At 42.4% G+C, this 17,745-nt stretch overlaps 1 protein-coding gene and 1 long non-coding RNA gene across 8 annotated transcripts in view; one reads left to right on the top strand and one right to left on the bottom strand.

Moving 5' to 3' along the window:
- The window catches only part of HLCS (holocarboxylase synthetase), a 225,230-nt gene that overhangs the window by 151,751 nt on the left and 55,734 nt on the right, over positions 1–17,745 (top strand). The gene's annotated exons all lie outside the window — the stretch shown is intronic.
- LOC144301920 (uncharacterized) lies at positions 6,530–17,119 on the bottom strand. Its single transcript, XR_013368832.1, has 4 exons — positions 15,777–17,119; positions 11,715–11,792; positions 7,069–7,297; positions 6,530–6,723 (listed from the first exon to the last, which is right to left on the bottom strand). It is a non-coding gene; the product is annotated as an uncharacterized LOC144301920 (long non-coding RNA).

Raw genomic sequence — 17,745 nt, 5'->3', positions numbered from 1 at the left:
CACATGGTGTTCAGTGTAATGCAAAAACACGATTTTTGATAGATTTACCATCATTGTCACTTTCACATTAAAATCAGAGTGAACAGAGTGAAAATAGTTAGGATCCTCTCCATTTCATATTTTTATATCACTTTTTATTCTAATCCCTTATAGTGGTTGAACAAACTCCCCTCTCCCATCCAGATAATTCCAGTCCTCAGTTATGTGGAGAGGATGCCCCTCACTTTACCATCCCTCCTCCATGTTCCCTCTGCCCTCCGAGGTATTGCTTGCCAGAATGCCAGATTTCAAGTTCTGTCCTGTTTAGAGCTACATTTCATCAGCGGGCATCTCTCATCCTTGAAATAGTTCTCGTTTCCAGCCTGCCACTTGTTACATGGTGGCCAAATCCCTGTAGCCCCATAGCCTTTCTGCAGCATCACTGATATCATGATGCAGTCTGCGGATGATGGTCACAGTCATCCATCTGTGCTCCCAGTTATGCTCATTCTGCTGACAGAATAATGGAGTCCTGGGACTGGGAGGGACGTGGGGATCCACAAGATCCCAAGCAACACTGACAGGACCAAAATCACCTCCTGAATTTTAACTGAATCAAGAAGTCTAAGTGATTTGTAACACGACTGAAGCTCATCTTTTAAAAATCACAATATAAATGCCTATGCATGCACACCCACATCAGAAGCAAACCAATCTCGAGAATTGTTGACACACAGGCTGTAATTATTTTTTTAATTAAAAAAATATTTAAATTTATTCATTCATGGGATCCCTGGGTGGCGCAGCGGTTTGGCGCCTGCCTTTGGCCTAGGGCGCGATCCTGGAGACCCGGGATCGAGTCCCACATCGGGCTCCCGGTGCATGGAGCCTGCTTCTCCCTCTGCCTGTGTCTCTGCCTCTCTCTCTCTCTCTGTGTGACTGTCATAAATAAATAAAAAAAATATTAAAAAAATTTATTCATTCATGAGAAACACACACAGAGAGAGAGAGGCAGAGGGAGAATCAGGCTCCTTGTGGGGAGCCCGATGCGGGACTCGACTCCAGGACCCTGGGATCACGACCTGTGCCAAAGGCAGATGCTCAATCACTGAGCCACCCAGGTGCCCCGTAATTAGTTTTTTTTTTAATTTTTTAAATTTTTATTTATTTATGATAGTCACACACAGAGAGAGAGAGAGGCAGAGACATAGGCAGAGGGAGAAGCAGGCTCCATGCACCGGGAGCCCGACGTGGGATTCGATCCTGGGTCTCCAGGATCGCGCCCTGGGCCAAAGGCAGGCGCTAAACCGCAGCGCCACCCAGGGATCCCCCGTAATTAGTTTTTGATAGGAAACTAATTTGAAATCTAGGCAGTATAATTTTCAGAGTTCCATAATGGCCAATCAGTTCTTTTTGTCTTAAAATGACAAATTTATCGTCTCATAGTTCTTGAGGTTAGAAATTTAAAATCAGAGTATTGGCAGGGCTGTCTCCTTTCTTATGTCTTCCAGCTTCTGGTGGTGGCCAGCAGTCTGTGGCATCCTTGGCTTGTGGCTGTGTCACTCCAGTCATATGACCCTCTTCTTTCTGTTCTTCACATCATCTTCCTTGTGTGTCTGTCTGTCTTTGTGTCCAATATTCCCCTTTTGATAAGGATATCAGTTGAATTGGATTTGGGTCTCCCCTAAATGACCTCATTTTAACTTATTTCTATGAAGACCCTACTTCCAAAAATATGGTCAAATTTCTGAGCTACAGGGACTTAGGACTCTAATATATATATATATATATTTTTTTTTTTTTTAAGGAAGGGGACACTATTCTACTGATAACCACCCCATAGAAGCAGTTAGCACAAGCCCAAAGTCTGTAGTAGGTGGCTCCCAACTCCCTACCAGAATGTTCCCTGGCTCCTCTGTGGACTCCTTTCTGCAGCAAGTTGTACAGTTTCCACCCTGACTTCAGATGCGTTCCTGGTGGGCTTTGACAGCCAGGCTTCAAAAGTTCTAATGTCATTTCAGATTGCTCTACATATCACCATGGTATTTGCATCCTGTTTCGATAAACTCTGCTCTACCCAGGCCAGTCTGAGCTCAGTATTAACCATATAGCCCCCCTACCTGCACTATGGGTTACATAGTATAATGGTTAAGAGCTTTAACAAAGCCACATAACCAGCATTTAGATGGAAGCACCTCTACGTACCAGCTCTAAGTCACTGATTTAAATCTGGCCCCAGGAATAGGAGGAAAACGCTACCCTTTACTCTTGTAGCTTCTGTTGCTCTCCTGGTTAGGAGGAGTGCACATGTCTGTACTCTGTTTGCTGGGCTTCTGCCTCTCACCCAGGTTCCGTCTTTGGTTCTAGTCCTTTGTTAAGTCTCTGAAGGAGAATGTCTCCATATAGTATGGGCAAGAGAATACTTACAAGAAGCAAAAATTCTGCCTGAGATAGCAGAGGTGGCTTTATATTTGGCCTTGACCATCCCAAATGGCATCCAGGAGCGTGGCAGGGAAACCAGGTGAAGAGGCAGGTAGTCCATGGGTTATTTGCTGAAATGACTCTTTGATGGCTTGTTAATGGGCTTTCATCAATAGCTTATACTAAAAGATTTCTCTCTCCATCTGTGCTACCAGGGAGGCAACAAGTAGAGTGGCCTGTTAATGTGTTTCCAATATTCTGATTTTTCCTCCTGTTTTTTTTCTGTTGAGAAGTGACAATATCTTAGTACTAATTATAATTCTGTTCACTGTCCTCTATCCTCATTGGTCTTCCAGCAAGCATGGCATTCACATTCTCTTTCATTTCTCTTGATGTCATGGTGTTAGGTACACAGAGAACCTCTGAGGCCAGCAAATGGAGTTTTGTCCTCCGTGGATGGGAGGGGAAACCACTAAATAGGCCTTGTCTACATAGTTCAAATGCAGAGAAAAAGATTTATGTAGATAATGCAAACACAAAAACCCAGTTGAGTTTAATTTATACAGGTGACTCTGACTCTGTGCATCTGATGATAAGGAGCCTATGAAGTAGATTACATCACACGTGTCGTGCCCTGTAGCACGTGGGTGCATACTTGGACACACACTGTCTCCTAGCTCCAAGACAAAATGCAAAAAGACAGGCAGAGGTAGAAGATGAGAGCACACATACATCCTGTATGCCTGAAGGTGGTAAATGGACTGTTTGTCTTTTCATAGACCACGTTCACACATACCTGTCTTTACAAGTCCAGGGTACATGAAAGGATTCAATAAGTCGTCTTGAATCCTTGACGAAGTTAAAAAATTAGTATTTGTAGTTTACATGGAAATTATCACATATGGTAAAGAGGTATCCATAATGATTGACATAATTCCTTATAATGAAACACATGCAAGAGGGTGTGTCACAGACATAGGTAAGTTCAGAGGGGAGAGAAGATGGTGTGTCAGCCAAACGCAAGTAATTCTGTATGAACAGAGGAGTATTACCTCCCAGACCATCCATTGATTCAGTAAATATTTACCCAGTTTCCACTCTGCCTGGCATTGTGCATTATTATCCAAACAAATAAGAGATGTAGTTTTTGTTGGCTTGGGTTTAATACGATTACTGTTTCACCAGCTCTAAAAGATACATTTTTAACACTTCTGAAATTGAGATGTATGTTACAATCAGTGGGGACTTAGATACAAAAAAAAAAAAAAAGGCTGTTAGTCACTATCATATTTGGCAGTGCTTTGAAAAGGAAGAAAGGGGGTGGGGAGAAGTCCAGGCTCACAGGTCAAGAAAACCTGAGCAGTTATGCACTTGCTTATAGAACAGGTAAATCCATGAGTCATATACTAACTTTTATTTGGGTGTTTTCATTTCTTTTCTTTTTTTTTTTTTTTTAATTTTTTTTATTTATTTATGATAGTCACAGAGAGAGAGAGAGAGAGGCAGAGACACAGGCAGAGGGAGAAGCAGGCTCCATGCACCGGGAGCCTGACGTGGGATTCGATCCCGGGTCTCCAGGATCGCGCCCTGGGCCAAAGGCAGGCGCTAAACCACTGCGCCACCCAGGGATCCCTCATTTCTTTTAGCCTTACCGTGAATTAAATGCTGTACTTACTGATAGTTTAAAAAAATACTTGCTTTTTAAATCATTATCCTGCTGTGACTAAACCTAAACGCTTAGATCTTGTCCTTTTCTTATTCTTCCATTTTCTGGGCATTTGCCAGGCATGGACAGTTAACCTCGATGACCATATTTTTAAAATACAATGAGTGGTAAAATTCATGTAAGTATTACCTAGATACCACATCTGTATCTACATCTCTGTATCCCCGAACAAGTTGTTGATTGATTTGGGCAAGCGTGTATATGTGCTGGTTGCTGTCACACATGCTAAGCCCATCACAAAGAAAACCACTGGGGCACTTTGGTGGTTCAGTGATTGAGTGTCTGTCTTTGGCTCAGGACATGATGCCAGGGTCCTGGGATTGAACCTGCTTCTCCCTCTGCTTATATCTCTGCCTCTCTCTGTCTCTTATGAATAAATAAAAATCTTAAAAAAGAAAAAAGAAAACCATTAAGTTGCCATATCATTAAAAACATGTAAATGTAAAATTATTCCAAAATAAAAAGTTTATTTAAAAAAAACACAAAAATATCAGAGGCACCTGACTGGCTCAGTTGGGAGAGCTTACAGTTCTTGATTTCAGGGTCATGAGTTTGAGCCCCATGTTGGGTGTAGAGATTACTTAGATAAATAAAACTTATAAAAAAAAAAGCCAGCATATCCAGGTCTGCTGGATATGCTTTGTTAAGTCCGCTTCACCCGTTAGATGAGGATTGACCCTTTATCACCGCATAGTATGTATAAAACCGATCAACAGGACTGTAAATTACTTGTATATGGCGTGACAGTAGCTCATTGGTGGGCATGGGAAGATGAGGACAACTGGCTTTAGCTGTTCGCTCATCAGGGTGGCTGGCTGATGGTCCTGGTGCTTAGGCCAGGGACCCAGCACCCATGTGTCCATGTCTCCCCTTCCTCCCCATCCCTCTTCTCCCCATCCTCTTCCTCCCCGTGCCTTTCTTCGTGTTGGTCATGATTCTCATTGTAGGGAAACAGTGTTCATGCTTCTTGCATCTACTTCCTACAGCCCAGACTTTGTATCTTAAACCTTATGTCAGCTTTAGGATAATCACTGACTGCCTTTGTACTGAAAAGTCAGCACTAAGCCTCCAGTCTATTCAGAGTACATTCCTGAAGGGTTTTTTTTTGTTTGTTGTTTTAAACAAATGCTTAGATATCATATAAGCCATTCACAAGGTGTTCAGGAGGTGACAATGTGAGCATCCGGGTTAGAGGAGTACAGAAAACTTGCTTTCATAGCGTCACATTGAGGTCATGCTAGAGCAAAACATGAAACACGACATTGAGGAGTAAGGTTCTGCATAGTTGGCAGAGGCCCAATCTCCCAGTCCGTATTTTTTGGTGAATGTGATGGTGATCATTTTAGCCTGTTAACCAAGTGAATGAATGAATGAATGCACACATGAGTGTCTAGAATTTGTCACCTCACTTTTTTTTTTACAAGTCTTCATGGCTGTGGTTTAACAAAACCAGAAATACGGACAGTTGTTTTCTCTTGTTATTTTTTTTAAACATTTTATTTATTTATTCATGAAACACACACACACACACACGGAGAGAGAGAGAGAGAAAGAGAGAGAGAGAGGCAGAGACACAGGCAGAGGGAGAAGCAGGCTCCCTAAAGGGAACCCGATGTGGGATTCCATCCCGGGACCCCAGGGTTTATGCCCTGAGCCAAAAGCAGACGCTCAACCACTGAGCCACCCAGGCTCCCCTCTCTTGTTCTTCTTAGTCCGCACGCACTCTTACTGTGTGCAAAAGGCAGATGCAAAGGAAGGCAAATCTGTGGAAGGAAATGTGTGTCCGGCGCACCCCTCCCTATGCCCACGTTCCCCAGGGTGCTAGAAGAACGTGGTAAAATAAACCTGCCAACACCCAGGTGGCCTGTGTCCCAGTTCACAACCTTTTATGCTGTAAAGTGATATACTGTGTGGATTATTTCCCCCTTTCTCATGGGGGGGACCATGCCTTCCCAAGTGCTACTTGGTTTATCTTCTTACCCACTTGCTGGAGCACCCTCACGTCCCGGGCACCGGGGCTGGCCCCAGTCCAGGCCGCCAGGTCACCTTCCAGCTGTGCACTCCTCATGCTAGGTTTTCTGGCGGAGGTTGCTCCTGCCCCCACTCCACTGGGCAGCCACCTGCAGACCTACTTCCAGTTCCTCGGGCTTTTCGACTGCCTCTCTCAGGGTAATCCAAAAGACAAAAGCTGCTCAGACCACGAAGTGGAAGACTGAGAGTAGCATCTAAGACCTGATGGGTGGCAGACATTTGGGGGGTAAGGGATTTAGTGTCGTTCCATCAAATCCTTCTGTTAGTCCATATTTTAATTTTCTACGATGCACAGGACTTTCCTTTATAGAGAAGTGGAAAGAGCTTGGATACTATTTTATCTTTTTAAAGATTTTATTTATTTATTCACGAGAGACACAGACAGAGGGAGAAGCAGGCTCCTTGCATGGGGAGCCGGATGTGGGACTTGATCCCAGGATCCTAGGATCACGACCTGAGTTTGGATTTTAGAGTCTGAAGGATCCCAGTTCAGTCTTTGTCAGGCACCCGCAAGCTGTGTGACCTTTCACATCTGACTTGCCCTCTCTGGGCTCCAGGTGCTTCATCTGTAACACAGAGATGCCAGCGTCCTGATGTGGTGTGAGGATTAGACACAATCGTTGGATGTATGAAGCACAGAAACACCGTGTACGCGGTCACATGTCCATCTCTGTTGTTCCCCACTCTTTGCCCCGCTCCCCTATCCAGGTCACCCCCTCGTGTGTTTCACATCAAGGATGAACTTTTGCAGAACCTGAGCCATTTGAGTAGCTGTGACTGTCCTGAGCCCAGCAGCCAAGTCCAACTCCATCCATCCCTTCATTCATTCATTCATTCACTCAACAAATACCCCCTCCCGCCTCGAGGTGTGCCCCCCTCTTCTGCAGATTTGTCTCACAGAGCCTCCTCACCTGCTGCTCCCTGGCAGCTCCGTTGGGCCTCAAGTGTTGTGTTATTGGCATCTCTGATGTTAGAATCAGCACCGCGTGATAATTCATCGCCGCCTCATTCTTGAGGCTTGTCCAGCAGCCTTTCCCCACGCCTGTTGACAGGGACCAAGACCCAGCTCATCAAGATGTAATTTCCAGTCTCAGGGCTGCCACCGTCAGCTGTCTTCTAGAGGTAGTTACAGACTTCTGCCTGCAAGAAAAGCCGGATTCAATGTCTGTATAAACGCTCAGCCCCAACTCCGTCGTGATAAATGGCTAAATCATCTCTTAATTGAGTACAAGCAAAATACAATGGGAGAAAAAGAGACGTGTTCAAACACTGCAGTTTCTTCAAGGGAAATTGAATAAGTGCTCTTTCATGTCTGATTTTTTAAAAGTGGGTTTAATGACACTGTTGTGTGGCTAATGCTGTGGAAACACACAGCCTCCCCTGAGTGTAGGCGCATAATAACGGTATTTAAGCCAGCTCGCGGCGAAGGGCCTTCCCTTGCCGTTTTATGTTGCATTTCTCGTGTGATGACTTGGACAACCTAATGTAAAAATATTTTGGCTGCAGGTGTCACAAGTGACACATCGGATCCTCTCTCCTCACTTTGTAGGGACAAAAGCGGTTTCTTTAAGACCTGCACTTTTAATGAACCGTCTTATTGTAGACACTCAGAATCTAATAGTGTGCCTTTTGGTGAAGTTGTTGAGAATTTTAATGCATTTTAGTTCTCATTCATCACGGCCTATGTGCCCCTAGCGGGATGGTCTTTAGAAATAGGATTAACTTCTAGAGGAATGCATTAGCCATGCCACAGAAGTAGGCAATGCGCTAACTAGTCTGATAGATTGCTCCAACCTTCAAATCCTTCTGGCCGCCCCCCTCCCCGACTTTTTTCCCTTTATTGACAGCTTCTCATTGAATGGCTAGAAGCATTAGTGTGTTTAGGAGTTAGATGTTTTGTATGATCCTAGGCTGATCTCATATTCCCTTTCTGAAATTAATTCGACACTGCTTTACATGTTAATCCGCAAAGGATTGATTTGGAGAAGGTCAGAGCAGTGCAGCCTCAGAAAATGGAAGAAAAGCCCCACTTAGAACAGCTCATTTCAGTTCCCAGACCTAAGCCTAGCTGCCTTTTCATTGTGGCACTTAGACAGCTGTAGGCGGCTTGGACACCTCGCAGAATACATCAAACAGTGGGGTTTGATGTGGGCTGTAGGATCGTTGGACTAATTAAGTTTAGCTTGGTTAACCAATTGCAGTTTGCAAATTGAACAATTGCACTTTGAAAGCTTCTGACACAATAGAACACAGAATCTTCTTTTTAGGCATAAACATTCCCAATAATGGAGTAGTACTTTTTGAAAGAAGCTTATACCAAATCCACACATTTTGGACGTCTCTAATGTAAAGTTCGTTTCATTGGTAACAAGACTGCAGTCTCCTTTTATTCAGGGAGCTGCATGATGTCAAAGACAAGAAGCCCCAGTGCAGTGGGTGGGGAAGGCAGTGCAGGAGCGGGGTGAGCGGGGATACCCCATGGGTGCAGAATAGGTGAGTGTTTGAGAATTAAGAGATTTAAATTCTTCTCCTTTTAAAAAAATTTTAAATCTTGAGCCATAGTCAAACAAATGTCGGAGAAGTGATCACAACTATGGCACAAGATAAGTAACGGTTCTTAGAAGATGAAAACGCAGTAAACCCAGAAAATCAAATTAAGGCGAATTCAGGGTCATTTGGTGAAAAGACTCAATTTTAGAGGGAAGGGTAGAGAAACCAATTAAGTCCAGACCGAACAAAGGCGCAAATGGTAAGACCAGAGCAACTCCAAATGTGAGTAAAAGGGAAAGTAACAGTGTTTATAATCTACCTTTATATTGGAAGATTCCACATGAGTAGCTTTTTTTCTATTTTGAAAATAATATGGCACATAACGTATCCTATTATCTAATGCTTAGTCATTCATTTTAATTTAATCTTAACCTTTATCAAATGCTTACGCTTTGCTCCGGAAAGTTCCTACAACAGCCATGGTGTATTACAGCCAAACAAGGTTGCTCTGAATGATTGCCAGGAAGGAGGAAAGCCAACTTTAATTTTTGCTAATGGAAGTCTTACTGGGATCTGAGCAGTGGCAACAGCTGACTACTGATCTGATCCGTTGCTTAAGTAATTAGTATCATTGTCAGGCTTTAAAAAAAGAAAAGGTTGCTAGTCACGAAAAAGGAAATATTACCACCTCGTTCTTTCATATCTGTGAGTATAAAGCAAAAAGCAGGAGCAGGGGTGCTTGGATTACTGGCAGCTGTGGCCTGCCCACCTCTGGCGACATCGTTGCCGTTCATGAGAATGCAGTCATGTTCTGACCCTCGTCTGGGGTCAGCTAAGGTCCTGGCACCTCAAGCCAATGCTAGGCCATCCCTTACATCAGTATAGCTCTTCCTCAACTTAGGATGGCGTCCCATTCCAATCAACTCTTCCCTTCCTTGATTTATAATGGAGTTATGTTCCATTAAACCCATCGTAGGTTGGAAATATTGGTAAGCCCAAAATGCATTTAAGACAACTAACCTACTGAACGTGATAACTTAGCTTCACCTCCCTGATACGTTAGAACACTTACATTAGCCTCCAGTTGGGCAAAACCACCTAACACCAAGCCAGTTTTTTTAATGAAGGGTTGACTAACTCATGTAATTTAGTGAAAACTGCTGAGTGTGAAAAATAGAACGGTTGTATGGGTGCAGAATGGTTGTAAGTGTAGGGGTCATTTGCCCTCGTGACTTTGTGACTGGGAGCTGTGGGTCCCTGCCCCTGCCCACCATCCCAAGGGAGTATCTATCCTACCATATAGCACTAGCTCGGGAAGAGATACACATTCAAAATCCGAAGTATGGTTCTTACTGAATGCACGTTGCTTTTGCACCATCGTAAAGTGGAGCCATCACTAACACAGTCTTTAGAGCAAGGAGCTTTGGAAAGTATTTCTTGGTGCCCTTATTTGTGGGCATGGCAATGATAAGACAAGTTTGTGTCTCTCGCCTTCTTTTTGTCTTGGGACATAATCTCCTACATGCTAGTGAAAGAGCTCTCCATCATCTGGAAAAAAGTAATTTCCGTGTCCGAAATGTTAGGAGGGTCATCTATTGGTTCTGGAATGATGAATTCTAATGAGTGGAAAAATAGGATTTTATGATAAAATGAATGTATGTGCATACAATTAGGATTTATTGGACCAGGAGTCTGTGGGCACCAACCAGAGCTGTGTATCTCTACTTCCCAAAATAAATATTTGTGATTGGGTTAGTATCTCTAGCAACACCCTTCAGGGGCCGCATCGACTTACATATAAACTCTGTGTCCTTGGACCTAGCTAGAGACTTGGCTTTGGGACTAGAGAAGCTCAGTAAGAGAAGGGAATCTGAGGTGACTAGTCTATGGTTTACCCAAGTTCCCAGTGGCTTTTTAAATTTTTTCCTGAGCCAGAGACATCAAGGACACTGTAAGAATCTCATGTGTCTATGTCCCTGGTTATAGATGTCCACCCCAGGCCCATATGATAAGCTGCCGAAAAATTGGAAAATTTTTCTCCAAATAACTTTTGGAAAGTGGCATGTATGCACATATTGGTGTGTACATGCTCTTGCCTCCCTGCACATTCTCACAGTCCTGGTACACCTGATTTTCCATATTCTCCATTTATTGCCTCCAAACCAGCAGCAGCCCTGCTCCCTCACCCCCAAGAAACCAAATAAATATAAACACTTTTGAACAGTGTCCAAATCTGCAAAAAGTGCTAGTGTGGAAAAAATGCTCACCTTTGCCTACTCACACTTTGAGAAATTTACACATTGGGGTGTTTTTCCTGGTTAAGACCTAAAGGGAATTTAGAGACTGTCTGCCTCTTTTCTGTCCACTGTCTGTGTGCACTGAGTCTGCATGTATATGTGGCCACAGCCCTGGGGAGCCAGAGCCTGGGGCCCTTCAGTCCTTGCCTCCTGAGAGCTCATGTGGGCGTAGAATCATCCGGAATAGAGACCCAAGCCAGACTCATTGCCGCCAGTGACAAGATGGAACACCATGTTCCGTGGAGAGCCGGGCCTCTCCTGTCTTCCGGGAGGTGGAAGAGAAATAGGAGGTGGTAACTGCAGCAAGTATGTGCTGGACGAGATTTGGACAGCTTTCGTGACAGCTCTCAAAAGGCTGCCCCCAAGGGCCATGCTGTGGCCAAAGCCTGGGGTCTCAAGTTGGTTTTTAAGAGCACCAATTTGATGGATTCTGCACAACTTACACCCTGTGTTTACTGGGTTGTTAAACGTGACAAGGCTTTTGTGCTAGATTCTTAAATAATGCTGCTTTGATTCTCAACAATAATACAAAAACCATGCATGTCTGAGATTCTTTGATGCTTGTGTTTTTCTTTCTCTGTCTCTCTCTCTTTTTTTTTTTTTTTTTGGCTTAGAACCTGTTTCTTAGTATGTATGATGATAGTGATTATTTCTCACACAGAGGAATTAGAAGAAAATTCACAAGAGATCAGATCTTTGTATTTAACCTTAACTGCCTGAAAAACTTCTTGAATTGCTGCCCTCTTTCCCCCTCCTCACCAGCTGCTTACCGGCACCCTTTGGATGTCCCCCATCTTGTCTAGCAGAGCTTCAGAGAGCTTTCCACCACGAGCATCAACCAGCATCACCTGAGAAAAGATGAAAACCGGGGACCCCTGGCCCTAGCAGGTCAGAGCCCACAGGTTAAATTCCTAAGATCCCTGGGTGATTGGTGCACATGTTAAAGTTTGAGCAGCACCATGTGGAAATTCTACTAAAGACTTTATTTTCTCTTTATGTGTCTTTTCCCTTTCCTCACCTCTAACTTCTTCTCACACCTCCTAGCTGCCTTTCTCTGCTTCCTGGGCTTTCAGGAAGAGGTAGTGGTGTTCATTTCTCTTCCTTAGTATTATGAATGTTCTGCATAGGTTTGCCAGAGAAAATAGTCTTTTTTGACATACTTAAGCTACTACATTATCTGTCATTTATCTAAAATTCACCTTTTAGTGCTCGCTTTGGCAGCACATATACTAAAATTCACCTTTTAGCTGGGCATTCTGTATTTTGATTTGCAAAACCTGGCAACCCTCAAGATCCAAGCTCTAGTCCACATGGCTAGAAAACAAAATGATCTCCTCTTTGGGAAAAAGTGATGGTATATAAGGCACGTACGCAGTTTCCAAGGGGAAAGCCTAGAGAGTCATCCATTCACATCCTGCCTTTGGCCTGGCTCTTACTTTGAAAAGGATGGGATTTGGGGTTTGGAACGAGATGTCAGTGGCTCGTTGCCTCTGTCCGAGTTTATAGGTGTTTTGAGGGTGGGGTGGGGGTGAGGACAGAAGACATCAAGAGAAAGCTATATCTATTCTTTCTGAGCCTTTAGAGACTCCAATAAATTAAGCCATACTCTGGAAAAACCCATACTGATCTAGAATTGGGGGCACATTTTTCCACCAGGTGGCTTTAGGTAAGGGAACTAGTGGAGTTGAACCACAAAATTTAGAAGCGAAAATGCCCTCCATGTGAGTATTTTCATTTATACAGGGTTCGAGTTTGGGCTTATTATGTCAGATTTAACTATTAAGTTTTCTTGTTTGATGGGGAACCTGAAGCTCTCATTTATTCACCTCATTAGGTGTAAGTATTGCAGGTGTTTCTAAAACAGCTCGTGACCTAATATTTCTTATTGTTAGGTACTTCCAGATGATGGAGTTTGACTCAAATGCCCCAAAGCAATGAAACTCAGATTTAGGGTTTCAACATTTGCCATGACTCTTTGCTTTTTATGCCACTTAATAAGTTGTACATACATATTCTAAGGGAAATTATGAGCTGCCTTATTCATTACACATTTTTCCAACTTGTAATTGTGTTGGCATCAAATGTTGGCAAGATTTGAAAGAAATTGACATATTACTTGATCATTGTAAATCTCCCAGTGCTTTTAACTGAAAATGGCATTAGAGCCATTTTCTTAAAATTTTGCTTTTTTACATTATCCCTCTTCAGGAAATATGCAGTGTTAGTAGAATTCTTTCAGGACTCATTCGGAAAGCTCAATCTTTCGGAAAGCTCAATCTTTCAAGAATGAGTCTTCTTGCTATTGGCATACTGACCTGAAAAGCACCAATAAGAATGCGTTTGGACCTCAGACATGAATGAGAGTATTACAGGAAATTATGTGGTGGAAGAAATGGGAGCTTGAATATTAAAACACTGGTTGTTTGGCAGTGTGTTTGCGTTGCTTAGTATCATGAAGTAGGTTGTATGGGGGGAATGCTGACTAGATTTATAACCTGGTAAAGAGATATTCCTAGTTGCAGCAAAATTATCATGTTGTTTACATGTTTGCAAATACATGTGGCATAATACTGCCAGAAAACAGGAATTCAAGACTCCTTGTATATCTGATTTTTTTTTTTTTTTTTTTTGGTATATGGTCTCTGGTTTACTTTTTTGTATATACTTTTTAAAAAAAATATTTATTTATTCTTGAGAGACACACAGAGAGAGGCAGAGACATAGGCAGCAGGAGAAGCAGGGCTCCCTCTGGGGAGCCTGATACAGGACTCGATCCCAGGATCACAACCCAAACCAAAGGCAGATGCTCAACTGCTGAGCCACCTAGGTGCCCCTCATATATACTTTCTTCTTTTAAACTCACTAAATTTGGCGACTAGTATTTGTTTGTTGAGGAAATAATTTTCTTAGCCATTTAAACAAACAACTGAAATCAAGATAACAAGATCTGCATTGGGGGGCCTATGAAGAAGCCTCACATAATAATTCTTTTTAAACTTATTTCAAAAATTAAAATTCTAAGACATAATTTGGTAGATTTCAGTATTAGGCAGTCATATCCTTCAACTAACAGTTGTTCTGAGGTCAAAGGATAAACTAGAGCATAAGTGACGTAAAGGATATCTAGCACTTTAAGATGTTAATTAACATACTCTATGTGTTATAAAAATTATAAATAATGTCATAGGAGGTTGATATTTTCCATTGGGAATCCATTATCTCCCAGTTTGATCAGACTCTAAGAAGGTCAGTGGGAGGAGACATTTACTAAGTAGATTTTAGAGGCAGAGTCAATTCCATAAAGCCTCAGTAGTTTTCACCTTAGCCTGGCTTTATCCTTATCCTTTGTAGGACCATTCCTTGTGTTCATGAGGCTAGAGTGTGTCCTACAATCTCCTACTGAAGCAGAATGATCCTGGTAGGGTGCAAGGAGCAGTCCAGTGTTCTAGGTGCCCCAGCCATTCCTAGAACAATAAAGAATCACAGAATTTCAGATGTGGAAAGGACTTACGAGCTCTTCCCCATCCCTCTGGACAGAGAGGGATGCCTCGCTGGCTCAGTCAGTGGAGCATGTGACTCTTGATCTTGAGGTTGTGAGTTTGAGCCCCACATTGTGAAGAAATTACTTTAAAAAATCTTTAAAAAAAGAGAGGAGCTGGTTTGTGTCTCCATTTGTCAGGTCAACAGCCAGTCTGTACTAGATGCTATGGCTCTCAAGTCACATCCTGGGCCCTTTCTACTATCTCACACTGTCTGGTGCTGCTGACCTTTTTCAGAGGTCAGGTTCAGTAGCAGGTTCAAAAGCAGGGATTTTGTGAAAGTTTAGAGATTAATTATGATCCACATATTTATATATTGGTGTCATAAGTGGGAAGAGATCTTTGTCAGTTATTTAATTTTTAAGCCACGTTTCTCTGAGGACCACTACTAGATGAATCTTATTTTCATACCTAGTTTCCTGAGGCAAACTATGTTGTCTCCCAATTTCTAGACTGTGAAGCTGAGATTCTAGTTCTTCTGCTACATTCACTATAGTGGCAGTGGGAAGGTTGCTCTGGCTTATTAACAATGTGGTGGTTGGGTCCTTCTTGAGACAGGGATCCACCCTACTGAAGGCAGAGGTTTCTGCTTCTCTGGCTCAACTGTTCTGTACTGGGTTACCTATTTTGAAGATCGGTTTCTAAAAATGAAGAGATGCATACTGTGCATGGTCTTGAAAGATAAGTAGATCACTACTAGCTTGAATTGTGTTACACTAGAATAATAAAATGTCTAAGGGCCTGGCAGTTATATCATTAAAGAGATGAAAGTGTGCTCTCTCTGGGTAGAATCCAATAAATCAGAGACTAGATGGTTGGCAGTTAAAAGTGTAAAAACTGGAAAATATTATGAATGATATTTAAAGGATAATTTATTAAAATGCACTATGGTTACATTGCATAGATGAAATGTATTATTTTTAGACAAGCTGTCTGAACCAGGATCTAATCTTTGCTGATAGCTATCAGCGGTAGTAGGTCAGCTGTGAGAAGAATATTCTGTTCATAGTTCCTCTGTGATTACATTTTTGTTTTTTGCATACATTTAACCAAAGTTATTAGTTTCAAGATTAAAATTTGTTCTCGTTATTTACTGCTACAGTTCAAACCATCCCAAACCTTAATGACTTATAACAACAACAATTTTATTATATCCAGTCATTTTTCTGGGTGAGAAATTTGGTCAAGGCTGAGCTGAGTTATTTGTCTCTATGCTGTGTTGGCTGAGCTCACATGGTGATAACTCACTGGTGGATGGGCTGGGCAGGAGGGAGGAAGATGGGCTTTACTTACACGACTGTCTCCTTGGTGGGAGGGCTGGAAGGCTGTGGTCTCGTAGTGGAACTCTTGGCCTCTTCAGTGTGACTGTCTCAAGGCTTTCAGACTTTTTACATGGCAGCTCAGGATTCCCAGAGACTGTTCCAGGAAACAGGCAGTGAGAGCTCTCAATCTCTTAAGGCCTGCATGAGAGATTGTTCTACTGTATTCTATTGGTCATTTACAGAACCCAACCATGTTCAAGGGGAAGGGACATAGACCCCCACCTTTCAATAGGCCTCAAGGAATCTGTGACCATTCTTAATCTGCAACAAACTCTTTAAATACTTTAAATGACAGAAGGAGTTGATGGAGGTCTTAAAGAGAGATCTGATTAAGTAAAGTCATAAAAATAAAGTAGTCTAAAGCTTCAGGAGTAAAATCTTTAGTCTTTGACCTCTCCTGATGCTTGCAATGACAATAATTCTTTAGGATATTACTGTCCTTGTTGATTCCTGGAATCAACCAAAGTTCCTGGGTAGCAAGTAGCCTCAGGAGCACATGAATGTCAATTTCTAGCTGAGTGTTATTTTGATATTTGAGCCAAATGCAATTTAGGAGCAGGCAGTGAGATGTTAATACTCTTGAGTTGGTTTCAGGTCTGTAATTGGAAGGTGACAAGACCAGAGTAAGCAATTGGGAAAAGCCAGAACTACTGTTATGTAGGCGTGGGGGTGGGATTTATACCTCATGCATGCATATATTGTTTTAGTAGTAGAGCTTTAAAGTTTTAAAAAACTGTATAAAATTAATAGTCATTTTTCAAATTGTGTTGACATTCTTAGGGACGTATCATTTAAAGGGATCCTGTATTAAATGTTTTTGGATTTTGGAATTCTGTGTGGCTACCTCATAGGGCTGGGAGCCCAGTTGGAGATGACAGAGAGAAATGAAGATATAAGTTGACCCCTGTTGGGGTAAATGTGGAGAATGTCAGCGTTCCCTGTGTTTCCTTCCTTTTCTCTTTCTGGGTCCTTGGACTTTGCTCATTGTTGGCATCCCTGAATTCTATCTCATTAGAGTTCATTATAATGGGTGTATTTGTTTCCCTAATAGATTGAGAGCAATTTGAAAATGCTGTATTTGGTTAATCTTTGTATTCCCTTCTGTTCCTAGGATAACATATAGTAATTGCTCAAAGAAAGTTGTGTAGGGATCCCTGTGTGGCACAGCGGTTTAGCGCCTGCCTTTGGCCCAGGGCGCGATCCTGGAGACCCGGGATCGAATCCCACGTCAGGCTCCCGGTGCATGGAGCCTGCTTCTCCCTCTGCCTGTGTCTCTGCCTCTCTCTCTCTCTCTCTGTGTGTGACTATCATAAATAAATAAAAATTTAAAAAAAAAGAATTTAAAAAAAAAAAGAAAGTTGTGTAAAAAAAAAAAAAGTTGTGTAAGTGAATGAACATTGAGTTTAGTTAAGGAAACTTGGATCAGTTTTGTTCCTACACTGTAAGACAAATGTGTATTCTTTTCAAAGCCTTCCTTGACTTGGTAAGGGGAGCTGGTGATTTGTTGCCAAGCCCCAGGTAACAAATGCCATACTGAGTGGATACTGATATGTGTGTGTGTATGTGTGTATATACTATGGTTTGAAGGAAATATACCTTTTTAGTTCTTAAATAGCCCATTTCAAAAGAAGAGGCTTGATCCTTCCATGAGTAGTTAGGGTCCATGTCCCCTCTCTTTGAATTTGGGTGGGCTCTGTGACTGCTTCAACCAATAGAATGGTAGAAGTGACAGTTCATTTCTGGGCCCAGGCCTTAAGAAATGGTGGCTTCCACCTACTGTCTTTTGGGACACTTGCTCTTGAGTCCAATCATCATGCTGAGAGGAAGCCTGTATGGGTCTGTGGAGAACTGAGTTCCTAGCCCAGCTTTAGCTGAACTCCAAGCTAGTGCCAACCTGTTAGCCATGTGCCTGTGCCGTTTTGGAAATAGATCTTCTGTGT

This window comes from Canis aureus, chromosome 30, assembly GCF_053574225.1.
Source record: "Canis aureus isolate CA01 chromosome 30, VMU_Caureus_v.1.0, whole genome shotgun sequence".
Lineage (NCBI taxonomy): Eukaryota > Metazoa > Chordata > Mammalia > Carnivora > Canidae > Canis > Canis aureus.
The sequence above is the reverse complement of the archived record's forward strand: the minus strand, read 5'-3'. Positions and strand labels throughout refer to the sequence as shown.